This window comes from Orcinus orca, chromosome 16, assembly GCF_937001465.1.
Source record: "Orcinus orca chromosome 16, mOrcOrc1.1, whole genome shotgun sequence".
NCBI classification, from domain to species: Eukaryota; Metazoa; Chordata; class Mammalia; order Artiodactyla; family Delphinidae; genus Orcinus; species Orcinus orca.
This window is the reverse complement of record NC_064574.1, coordinates 73,324,713-73,338,129: the sequence shown is the minus strand read 5'-3', so window position 1 is coordinate 73,338,129 and position 13,417 is coordinate 73,324,713. Positions and strand designations below refer to the sequence as shown.

The 13,417-nt window shown below is 39.5% G+C and overlaps 1 protein-coding gene across 8 annotated transcripts in view; it reads right to left on the bottom strand.

Moving 5' to 3' along the window:
* The window catches only part of TPST1 (tyrosylprotein sulfotransferase 1), a 124,112-nt gene that overhangs the window by 90,924 nt on the left and 19,771 nt on the right, over positions 1-13,417 (bottom strand). The gene's annotated exons all lie outside the window — the stretch shown is intronic.

The window sequence follows — 13,417 nt, the reverse complement described above, 5'->3', positions numbered from 1 at the left end:
TCCAGTGGTTAAGACTCTGTGCTTCCAATTCAGGGGGCACGGGTTTGATCCCTAGTTGGGAACTAAGATCCCACATGCCACATGGTGCGGGCAAAAAAAAAAAAAAATAGTTTTCAAAGAGCAGGCTAAGGCAGTAAGCAAGAGAGAAAGTGAGTGAGAGATGAAACTGGAAAAATGGGCAGGGGTCAGTTCATAAATCTTGTGGGTCAGGTTAGGGATATAAAATTTTATCATAGATGCAATCAGATGTGACTGATTTAAAGATTCTAAGCAGTGAGTTACTTAATCCTATTTAGGTTTATACAATCTCACTCTGGCCAAAACTATCTTGAAAAACAAAAATGTTGGAAGATTCACAATTTCAAAACTTAATACAAAGTGATAGTAATGAAGACAATGCAATACTGGCAGAAAAACAGATATACAGATGAATGGAAGTCCAGAAATAAACTGTTACATTTATGGTCAACTGACTTTTGACAAGGGTGCCAAGATAACTGAGAGAGGAAAGAGCACTCTTTTCAACAAATGATGCTGGGACAACTGGACATCCACATGCAAAAGAATGAAGTTGAATACCTATTCACAAAAATTTACTCAAAATGAGCTAGAGACCTAAATATAAGAGCTAAAACTATAAAATTCTTAGAAGAAAACAGAAGTGTAAATCTTTGTGGCTGTGCGTTAGGCCACAGTTTCATAGATACAACACCAAAAGTACAAGAGACAAAGAAAAAACAGATAAATTGGACTTCATCAAAATTTAAAATATTTGTGCTTCAAAGGACAATATCCTAAAAGTGAAAGACAAACCAAAAAATGGGAGAACATATATGTAAATCATATGTCCAATAAGGGACTTGTAACCAGAATATATAAAGAACTTACAATTCAACAAGACAGGCAAATAACCCAATAAAATACGGACAAAAACTCTAACTAGACACTTCCCCAAAGAAGATATACAATAGTTAATTAGCACATGAAAAGAAAAGATGCTCAACAATGTTAATCTTCAGGAAAATGCAAATCAAAACCAAAATGAGATACCACTTCAAACCCACTAGATGGCAACAAAAAAAACACAGACAATAAAAAGTGTCGGTGAAGATGCGGAGAAACTGAAACCCTCATATACTGCCAGTGGGTGGAACTGTAAACTGGCAGGGGCACAGTCACTTTAGAAAACAGTTCGGCAGTTCCTCAAAAGGTTAAGAGTTACCATATGATCCAGCAATTCCACCCAAGAGAATTGAATACACGTGTCTACACAAAAACTTGTACACAAATGTTCATGGCATCATTATTCATAGCCAAAAATAAGCAACAACCCAAATGCCCACTAAACAATATATGGTATATCCATGCAACAGAGTATTACTAAGCCATAAAAAGGAGTACTGATACATGTTACAATTTGGATGAACCTTAAAAATATTATGCTAATTGACTGAAATAACTCATAGAAGATCACATACTGTATGATCCCATTTATATGAACTATCCAGAAAAGGCAAATCTGTAGAGACAGAAAAATTAGTAGTTGCCTGGGGCTGAGGGGAGGAGGAAGACGGAAACAACTACCATGGTTTTTTTAATAAATTTATTTATTTTTATTTATTTAGTTAGTTAGTTTTGGCTGTGTTGGGTCTTTGTTGCTGTGTGCGGGCTTTCTCTAGTTGCGGCAAGTGGGGGCTACTCTTCATTGCGATGCGCAGGTTTCTCACTGCAGTGGCTTCTCTTGTTGCAGAGCATGGCCTCTAGAGTGCATGGCCTTCAGTAGATGCAGTGCATGGGCTCAGTAGTTGTGGCTTGTGGACTCTAGAGTGCAGGCTCAGTAGTTGTGGCGCACAGGCTTAGTTGCTCTGCAGCATGTGAGATCTTCCCGGAGCAGAGATCGAACCCATGTCCCCTGCAATGGCAGGTGGATTCTTTACCACTGCACCACCAGGGAAGCCCATACCATGTTTTTTGTTTGTTTGTTTAATAAATTTATTTATTTATTTATTCATTCATTCATTCATTCATTTATGGCTGTGTTGGGTCTTCATTGCTGTGCACAGGCTTTCTCTAGTTGCAGTGAGCGGGGGCTACTCTTCCTTGCAGTGCGCGGGCTCATTGTCCTGGCTTCTCTTGTTGCGGAGCATGGGCCCCAGGTGAGCAGGCTTCAGTAGCTGTGGCACATGGGCTCAGTAGTTGTGGCTTGCAGGCTCTAGAGCTCAGGCTCAGTAGTTGTGGCGCACGGGCCCAGTTGCTCCGCGGCATGAGGGATCCTCCCAGGCCAGGGCTCGAATCCGTGTCCCCTGCATTGGCAGCAGATTCCTAACCACTGTGCCACCAGGGAAGCTCATGTGGTTTTTTTGGGGGGGTGATGAAAATGTTCTAAATCCAGGTTGTAGGAAAATTTATGGTGTGTGGATTACGTGTCAATAATACTGGTTTTTTAAAAAAACGACTACACACTTATTAGGATGATTCAAATAAAAAATGCTGACAGACAATATCAAGTGCTGACAAATACGAGGAGCAACTGGCTCTCACACATTGCTGGGAATGCACAATGGTACATCCAGAGTCCGGCAGATTCTAATGACCGATATGAGAAAAGAATCTAAAAAAGAGTGGATATATGCATATGTATAACTGACTCACTTTGCTGTACAGCAGAAATTAACACAACATTGTAAATCAACTATACTCCAATAAAAATTTTTTTAAAAAGTCTGGTAGAGTCTAATAAATGTAAACATACACTTACCATACAACCCAACAAGTGCACTCCTGAGAATTTGTCCTAAAGAAATGAAACCTACATTCACATAAAACCTGCACATGAATATAGCAGCTCTATTCATAAACACCAAAAACTGAAAACAAACCAAACGTCCCTCAATGGGTAAATTTGGATAAACTGTGGTACATCCACTTCTGGAATACTATCCAGCAGTAAAAAGGAACAAATTCTTGATACATGCAACAATCTGAATGAACCTCAAAGGCATTATGCTGAGTGAAAGAAGCCAGTCTCAAAATGATTCTACTTATAAAATATTCTTGAAAAGACAAAACTACATCACTGGATGCCAGAGGACTAAGTATAAAGGGATATAACACAAGTTTTCTGGGATGATGGAACTGTTCTGTATCCTGACTGTGGTAGTTGTTACATGAATCAATATATGTATGAAAATTCACAGAACTATACACCAGAAAAAAGTCAATTTTACTGTATAACAATTTTTAAAACAAAAAAAAATTTTTAAATCAAGAGAAATTTGAGGGGAAACATGGGGGGAGGAGAAGACAGATGACAGGAGAAGACCAAGAAGAGGGGAGCCTGTGACTCTAAATCTTCCAATTAATGTTTCTGATTAACATTATTTAATGGTGATAGGTTCAGTGGTGATAGGAAGACATGAAGTAAACAATGGGTTTTACTGAGAAAAGTAGAGAAATGATCCTAGAAAAATGATCCCCGTATTTTCCATTTTATGAACATTTAAATGAAATATAAATTCATTTAAATACAAACAAAGCAAACATAACTCATTTAATGAAGCAAAGAGGAATGCTCTTAGGGACACAATTAACTCTAGTCCATTTCATTTTATAGTTATACAGGAATGATTCCTCTAGTACATTCGTTTGTTTGGGGGGTTGCATAATGTACATTGCATGAGAGAAAAGCAGTGATCACTAAGAAATCACCCTGAAATTGCAAAGCTTTTTGATAAAATTTAGTACTATACATACTTTACATTTAACTTACCAACATCTGACATATGTCAGAATCCAATAGGTGACAAATGACTCAACTTCGTTCAAAAATTACATGAACAATTTAGAATTCAATTGTACAGAAACAACATAACTACTTCTCTGAAAACTTCCCCAAGCACATATTAGATACAAAATAGAATTCACCAATCTAAAGTTAACATGATAGGGCTTCCCTGGTGGCGCAGTAGTTGAGAGTCTGCCTGCCGATGCAGGGGACACGGGTTCGTACCCCGGTCCGGGAGGATCCCACATGCCGCGGAGCGGCTGGGTCCGTGAGCCATGGCCGCTGAGCCTGAGCATCTGGAGCCTGTGCTCCGCAACGGGAGATGCCACAACAGTGAGAAGCCCGCGTACCGCAAAAAAAAAAAAAAGTTAACATGATAGACCTTTAAGTTACTATAGCAGCAACCAACAGTATCTGATAACTTCCCATTAAAATACCCCAAATTCCCAGTAAAATACATAAAGACAAAAATTAGAAATATATTATGAATGTATTTCTTTGTCCAGAAACATACTTGTAAATCATTTTCATGACTGCATAATACTTTACTGAAAAGGCTTTACCAATGTTTATTTGGCCAATTCTGTATTATTACTTACTTGTTTCTAAATTTTTGTGATAAATATTCTTGCATGTACAAACATCTTTGCACACATGATTATTTTCTACTCTGAATTTTTAAAAGGGGAATTGCTAGGTCAAAGGGTGTGAGATGTGCTTGATTTCAAAGCATTTAATACATATTTGATTTACCTCTTTCTCATACCCTACATCCAAATCTGACAAAAATTCTACCGGCTCTTTCTTCAAAATGTAGTCAGAATCCCACCACTTCTCAACACTTCTACTAGGACTGCCAGATTCTCTCACCAGGATTTCTGAAAGGTATCTTTACTTCTTCTCCTGCCCCCTAGAGTCTATTCTCAACTCAACAGCCAAAGAGATTTTTTTCAAAACTTAAGTCAGAACACGTCATTTCTCTGTTCAAAGCCTGGTATTATTTTTCAAAATGGTCTTGAAAAGGCTTATTTTAAGGCATCCAACACTAAATTTCTCTGTCTCTTTCTACTGATTCTGTCAATAGGCATCAAAAGCAGCACTGACTGGAGTCAGGCTAACACATCATTAACCCAAAACAGTAGTTTGTTGTTCAAAGTGAAATAATTGAGAAGGTACCTCTTCACATTAGAGGTTTAATAAGGACTCAAATGAAGGCAACTTCCTCTTTACTAAGGGACAATTTAGGGAAAAAGAAAACCCTGCCATACGTCCCATCATACTTGAGAGCTGTGTCAATTAACATAATTTGGGGTAATTTTTTTCAAGCCTTCATTCCTGTTGCATTTTAAATTAAACACTGAGACTTCCCTGATGGTGCAGGGTTAAGAATCCCGCTGCCAATGTAGCGGACACAGGTTCAAGCCCTGGTCTGGGAAGATCCCACATGCCACAGAGGAACTGAGCCCATGCGCCACAACTACTGAGCCTGCGCTCTAGAGCCCGCGAGTCACAGCTACTCAGCCCATGTGCCACAACTACTGAAGCCCGCGCGCCTAGGGCCCGTGCTCTGCAACGAGAAGCCACCACAAGGAGAAGCCCACGCACCGCAATGAAGAGTAGCCCCCACTCGCCGCAACTAGAGAAAGCCCGCGCGCAGCAACGAAGACCCAATGCAGCCAAAAATAAACAAATAAATAAATTTATTTTCAAAATAAATTAATTAAACACTGTCTCCCCCAACACACTTAGGGAAAAAAAGTATGTTCTATCTTCCCTTCAAGATGTTTGAAAGCAAATAAGACAGTGGTCAAAGGCCTTGTAAGGGATACTAAAAAGGAAAAGAAGAGGATTCTTGGCTTCCCCAGAAACATTCTCATTACTATTCATTCATTCATTCATTCAGCCTGCACCAGGTCTTAGTTGCGGCACATGGGATCTTCGTTGCGGCATGCGGAATCTTCACTACAGCATGAGAGCTTCTTAGTTGCAGCATGCAGACTCTTTTTATTTTATTTATTTATTTATTTATGGCTGTGTTGGGTCTTCGTTTCTGTGCGAGGGCTTTCTCTAGTTGTGGCAAGCGGGGACCACTCTTCATCGCGGTGCGCGGGCCTCTCACTATCGCGGCCTCTCCCGTTGTGGAGCACAGGCTCCAGACACGCAGGCTCAGTAGTTGTGGCTCACGGGCCTAGCCGCTCCGCAGCATGCGGGATCCTCCCAAACCAGGGCTCGAACCCGTGTCCCCTGCATCGGCAGGCAGACTCCCAACCACCGCGCCACCAGGGAAGCCCACATGCAGACTCTTAGTTGTGGCATGCGAACTCTTCAGTCCTGCAGCATGCATGCGGAATCCAGTTCACTGACCAGGGTCTGAACCCGGCCCCTTGCATTGGGAGCAGAGTCTTACCCACTGGACCACCAGGAAGTCCCTCATTACTTTTTCACTAAGTATATGAAGCCTAATTTTCTGTCTTTAGACGTTTCTTAACTTGAAGAATCATAGAGCATGACTGCTAAAAGGGGCCTTTACGTCATTTGGTCCAACGCTCTCATTTTACAGACACAGAAACTGAGGCCCAAGTAGCACATTCTCCTCACCACCTCTCTAAATCTTACCTCCTCTTCAAAGGTCACTCTTCATTTTACTGTGTGTATTTTACTTACTCCCAAAGATTTTAAACTCCTGAAGCTCAGAGACCTTGTCTATGTTCCGTCCCCTACCACAGCATGCTTAACAGAGCACCAGGTCACAGTGTACACTGAGTCTTCAAAATGTAAAAGTAAACTAATCAAACTGAGAAGAAAATGTCTATGGAAGAGAGATGCTGTAGAGCTTGAGGTCTCTACTCAGGCCTCAATACTGATTCTTCTCAAATTCTTGAAAAAAGTAGTCCTATAATTTAAGAAGAAAGTACAGTAAAAGCTTGTCTGACCATTACCCTTATATATTTGACCACTGTCCACAGGCGCATGCACGAATACACAAACACACACCGGCCTCTTTCCAATATCTTAAAGTCCAGGCCACTGTATTTTCAGACAAGTAGTATCAATATTTTCTCAACTGGGACGTTTACAAAGCTGAGGCTGTGCTAGAAGGAAACACTAGAAAGTTCAGTCTCATTTTTATCTGCAGTAGAAGGAAAAAGCACTGAAACACAGCAACAAACATATCTGAAAAATTACTATTAATAAGACTGTTCTTTCCCAGCAAGCCAAATGAAAGACTCCCAGAAATAATGCTCTAGAGAAGAAGAGAATGATGACATTATACTTCCATACTTAGATCTTTGTAAATTTTATAAAAATTTCTAATCAAAAATAGTGTCAGTCAACAAACATGGGAGTGTAAGAGGTTGGTAGTCAGCAGACCATTTTCAACACTCAGCACATATACACAGGCCCAGGCACATGCACTCATGATCACATTCCTTACACCCAGCTTTTATAGTAGGAAAGTAGCCATGTGCTACGTACAAAGAGATGCTGGGTAAATTTCCCAGCAAAAGGTAAATTATAGGAACGTAACAATCCCCTAAATGCTTTCTTTCCGTTATTAATCATTAGCTCCTTGCTTCCCATGCTTATTCATCCAACCAACGTGGCAAATGGCAACACCCAGTGACACTTTGCCTTCTGTCTAAAGTCCAATTTATAGCTGGTTTCTCTATTTGCTTCCAGCTTTTTTAGCAAAAGGAAAAATAACTGTATCGTGTGCTTGAACTTGCCAATTAATAAGTGTCCAGGGTTTAATTTGAATGACAGCTTTGCATTCAGCAGAAACTTCAAATAAACCCACTGTTGTAAAACCAATCCTTATGTCAGCTCATGGTCAGAGTACCAACATGGGAACATCTTTTCCTAGCCACACCCTGGGGGCTGGCACTAAAACCACTGACAACAAATGTAAGAAAAATACAGTACACACAGCTGACGATCTTTGGGAGTCTGCTGGGACCCATCTTCATAAAGGAGCAGTGTACTGGAATTTTGTTTCCAATAAAACCCCATGGTCAGGAGGGAAAAGAGCTGGTCAAATACTAAGAACTGGACCTAATGCCTAGGACACAATTAGAGACAAGAGCACAAGTTAAACTCAAGCACAACATTTTTAAAAGTTCAAATTAAATGAAATGATGTCTGGGAATTACTTCAAAAATATCTGAAGGCAGATGTGGCAGGGGGAGGAAGGGTTTATATGAAATCAGATGACTACGAGTTAGTAACTGTTGAAGCTGAGTGATGAGTACTTGAGGGCTCAGTGTAATTTTATGTTTTTGCATATGTTTGAAATTTTTCATAATACAGAGTTAAATGAAATAAAACAAAATAAAAAGTTTAAGTTACTAAGTTCTAACCTTCTCAGACCTATAAATCAGAGGGCCATTGTAGGCTAACCATTCCTGTTCTAGATTCTTCACTCATGTTTGTCGTCTGTTTAAATCATCCATGAGAGGGAGCACAAAGAAAAGAAAAAATAATTTGCTCAAATCATATACTCTCATTCAGTTACTCAATTATGCAAATTTTCCACCAACCTCCTAAGTTTTAGAATTAAAAGTAACTAGAATAGGTAAAGGAGAAAAGAAGATGGCATTGAAATAATGTAAAGGCAGCCTAGTATATTAGTCAGAAGACGTGGGCTCTAGTCTCGAGACCATTTTTTCTTAGCTATATGAAACTAGATAAATCACTGAGCATCAAGTCTCTCATTCATAAAACAGGAATAATGATAATCAAGCTCTTTTCCACATGTAATCAGAGTAGAAATTACAAGAAGACTGCAGAGAAAATGCAAAGATAAAGGAATGCCTGCAAGTCCTCTTTGCTTCCACAGTGCGGCTGTGGCCATCAGGTGGATAACGTGTGAAAGGACTTTTAAAGAACATGGGCCTGTGGCACCCTTCATACACTGGCTCCTGCTCTTCCACCAACTTCATCCCTTGGCACTCCTCCCATGAAGCCTGCCCCCTTCAGGACCACCCCTCATTCAAACCAGACACCTTCACACACACCTGGCCTCTGCTCATGCTGCTGCCTCCTGTATCAAGTCCCTTTCTCTCTTTTATACACGCCTCCTCAGGGCTCTTTACTCATCCCCCTCACCCCCCAAATCAATTTTTCCCTCTTCTGTAACCTCAAGCACTTGGTAAAAACACATTGGCTTGCATGTTCATGCACTGTATTGTGGTTAGTGTACCCCACTAAACTATAAGCTCCTTTAAAGCAAACATTTAAAAAAATTAAAAAAGCACAAATTAAAACCCATTCATCATTCATGCAGTGGGTGCGTTATTATCAAATAAAATATAAAGCAAGGAATTTATAGATGAATCAGCACCTAGTGAAATCTCTCTTAAATCTCCTTAACATGCCTACAGAGTCATCTGAAACAAATAATATCAAAAATGAAAAAGGAACTACAAACAAAACCAAAGTAATCTGGAGGCCATGACAAAATTTTGCAATCCCAGTCATTATTCCAACAGGATTTTTAAATTGAATCTACAAAATTCATAGCAGATGGGAAAAATAGCTTTTCCGAGACTTTGGAAAGAGCCAAACAGATATTAAGGTATTAACAAAAATATTTTAACTGTTATGATACTAATAGTAATCAGTGGCACAAAATAGAAAGCCCAGAAAAAAAACCAGCCTCATCTATGTACACAAATTTAATATGTATCAGAAGCAAACATCACAAAACAGTCACAAAACATTAATTTATGGTATTGGGTTCCCTCATCCACACTCCTACACTCATCCTGCTTCATCTATGGCTACCCCCTACTTATTTTCTGATGCCTCACAAATCTACCTGCAACCAAAACTATGCTAAATCCCAAGACCTGACCATTCAAAGGCCAAGGGACAAATTCTATCTGAATGTTCCACTGGGCCTGTCAAATTCAAAGAACACCAAATGGAACATATCTTCCCTAGTAAATCAATCCTCCTCTTCATTTTCCTCTACTGGTAAATGAACCACTTCCTCCCAAATGCTTAAGCTAAAAATCTGGGAGCATTTATGTAGTTTCTCTCTTAACCTCTCCATACACAACAGGTATAAGTCCTGTCAACTCTTCCTCCTTCATAGCTCTTGAATCAATTCTCCTCCCTTTTCTTCCTCTGCTGGTATGGCTTTAATTCTCATCCTCATCTTATTCTCAAGGATAACTCCATAGCCTACTGACTGGTACTTTCTGACTTCCTTTAATCAGTTCATTCATTATCCTGTTTCAGGAGTGATCTTTTTTTTTTTTTTTAATTTATTTAATTAATTTATTTTTGGCTGCGTTGGGTCTTCGTTGCTGCGCGCGGCTTTCTCTAGTTGCGGCGAGCAGGGGCTACTCTTCGTTGTGGTGCGCAGGCTCCTCAGTGCAGTGGCTTTTCTTGTTGTGGAGCACAGGCTCTAGGCGTGCGGCCTTCAGTAGTTGTGGCATGTGGGCTCAGTAGTTGTGGCTCTCGGGCTCTAGAGCTCAGGCTTAGTAGTTGTGGAGCACTGGCTCAGCTGTTCTGCGGCACGTGGGATCTTCCCGGACCAGGGATTGAACCTGTGTCCGCTGCACTGGCAGGCGGATTCTTAACCACTACACCACCAGGGAAGCCCCCAAGAGTGATCCATCTAAAATGTAAATATACTTATGACACTCCCCTTCTTAAAACCCTTCAATGACTTTCTACTTCTTTCAAAAAAATCCTTACCATAAGGCCTTTCATGATACAGCCCTTGCCTGCCCCTCAGCCTCTTATTACTCCTCATCAACTCCCCTACACAGACACACACACACACACACACACACACACACACACTCACTCACTCAAAGCTGCCTTCATCTTCAACAATGTGCAGCATCTCTTACTCACAACTCCCATTCATCCTTCAATATTAGGTTTCAATACTATCTCTTCTAGGAAGCTTTCCTGACAGCTCTCTGTCTCATATGACGCAGTTGTCCTTCCTAGTGCTCTTGTACTTACCCATATCTTATTTCTTCTAATTTGTCTGTTTTTTTCAGTAGATTGTGAACTCCTTGAAAGTAAGGACTTTTGAATGAGTTAATGGATTCTTGATTGCCAATAAGTTAATGTAACTAGATTCTATGAGTGTAATTTGTTGTGAGTTCTTGGAAGGTACTGACTATATCTTATCCTTTTCAGTTTTCCCCATAGCATATAACATAAAATGCTACATGCATATTGAGCACTCAGTAAATATGCAATGAGTGACCCCACTAAAACTTTCTTTCTCACTAAAATCCCAGACAGCTAACTCTTTCCTATAATTAGAATACTGGTCTTTCCTCCTGATTCCAGTGTTAAAATATGGATCGACTATATTCAGAAAGACTAAAGTACAAAGTTCACCTCTTGTTTTTCCCCCCTCTGGCCCTTGCTCTTCGAATCCACCTTCTTTATTGATCAGTCTATTTCATCTGCCTCTATCATTTTACACTCTCATTAATGAATAAATCAGAATCTTATTTTTTTGTACTCCCTTAGACTCACTGCAACAAACCAGAAGTTAAAGTTAACATTTCTGTCCTAGAATCATTTTACACATAAGGAAAGTGAAGCTCAGAAAGAATAAGTAACTTACTTAAGGTATCAATACTTGGCAAATTGTTGACCAAGTTGCAAACCAGGTCTGACTCTAAAAGTATGATGATTATTCCATGGTTGATTCCCAGACATTAGGCTTGGCATGAACAAAAAGCAGTGTAGGCAACATATGGTGCAAATGAAGTGAATTTAAGACTCTGATAGTGTTATAAGGTTTTCATTAGCATATGGTTTAAAAAATGTACCTAGCTTTTGTTTTTTAATACATTTATTTATTTATTTATTTATTTTTAAATTTATGGCTGCGTTGGGTCTTCGTTGCTGTGTGTGAGCTTTCTCTAGTTGCAGTGAGCGGGGGCTACTCTTCATTATGGTGCACAGGCTTCTCATTGCAGTAGTTTCTCTTTGTTGTGGAGCATAGGCTCTAGGTGTGCAGGCTTCGGTAGTTGTGGCACGTGAGCTCAGTAGTTGTGGCTCACAGGCTCTAGAGCACAGGCTCAGTAGTTGTGGTGCACGGGCTTAGTTGCTCCACAGCATGTGGGATCTTCCCGGACCAGGGCTCAAACCCGTGTCCGCTGCATTGGCAGCCAGATTCTTAACCACTGCATCACCAGGTAAGTCCCTGTGGATTTTTGAATTATCCTATTTCGATCATCTTAGATCTAATTAGAATGATAGACGAAAACTCTAAATCCATGTATGCATTCTGCTTTATTTGCATAAATGAACAGCATGCATTTTTGCACACTTTCTGCAAGTCCCTGATGATTTTATCTAGATAGCATTAAGAACGGAGAGCTAAAAAAAAAAGAAAAAAAAAGAAAAAAAAAGAATGGAGAGCTAGATCTGGTCCTAAGAGATAACAGACATACACGGAAGCTAAAATCTAGCATGTCAAGAAGTAGCTCTACATTTCCTGTGTTTTTTAGCAGTTTAGTTTTGCTTCAGCACAGTCACTCTCACATGTAAATAAGTTCCCACTTCTGTCGTGAGAAATTATGCCTCTGACACAAAGTTACTCAGAGCTGGAATTCTGTGATCTTCTCTATAAAAATCTGGGTATCAAATCTTTGATCAGAAACCACTATTATAACAACCTCTATGGGAAAAGCTGAATTTTGCCTTTATAGTCTCACCTTCCTGCACCTTACAAAGGATTATATAGTATAGTGTGTGTACAACTATGTATTGTTATATTTTTCCAGAGTAGACATTTTCCTTCAGTTCAAAAATAAATGAACAAAATGCAATTCCCAGTAAAATACCTAAAATGTGGAGCATTCTTGCTATGAAACCTTACACTTACACTTGAATTAAACAACCATTTACTGAGCACATAAGTAAGTATGATTCATCATTTGGCTTCAAAGAACTAGCAACTCAGCAGGGGAAAAAGACAATAAACTATGTATGCCTACTACACACACACACACACACACACACACACACACACACACACACATGATGAAAGTATAAGATCATACAAAAGGTATGAAAAAGAATACAAGTTTTCCAATAAAGGATCACATCCATGGGCTCATAAAAAGCTAAATGAAGAAAATGACATCAGAATGAATCTTAGAAGATAAGCAGGACTCCAACTGTGGGACTGAGGGAAGAAAGAGTATTTTGAGCAGAGAAAATAAGATAATAAGAAGCCTCAAAGTGGAAGAGTATAGCATGTATTCAGAAAATGTTAAGTAATCAGTTTAACCAGAGTGTATGGGAACAAAAGCAAAGAAAACTGGAAAAACAAAAATGTATTATCTCAAAGTTGTCAGTAACCTAAAAAAATGTGCTAAAATCTAATGCATGAAACTCTTCTACTACATAAATGTAAGAAAAGGCTGAAGGAAACACATCCAGCATGGCAGAGTAGGACCTCTAAAAGTCTGATCTTCCATAAAATTAATGAGAACACTGACACAAATGGTCAAAATCAACTTTTTCAGAAATCTGAAAACCAAAGGCTTGCAACAATCTAAAAAACATTTAGTCATGAAAAGCAGCTGGATTTCAGCAAGCAGAGCAAGCTTTATGGCATTTCAATTTGTCCTATTTCCCTCCTTC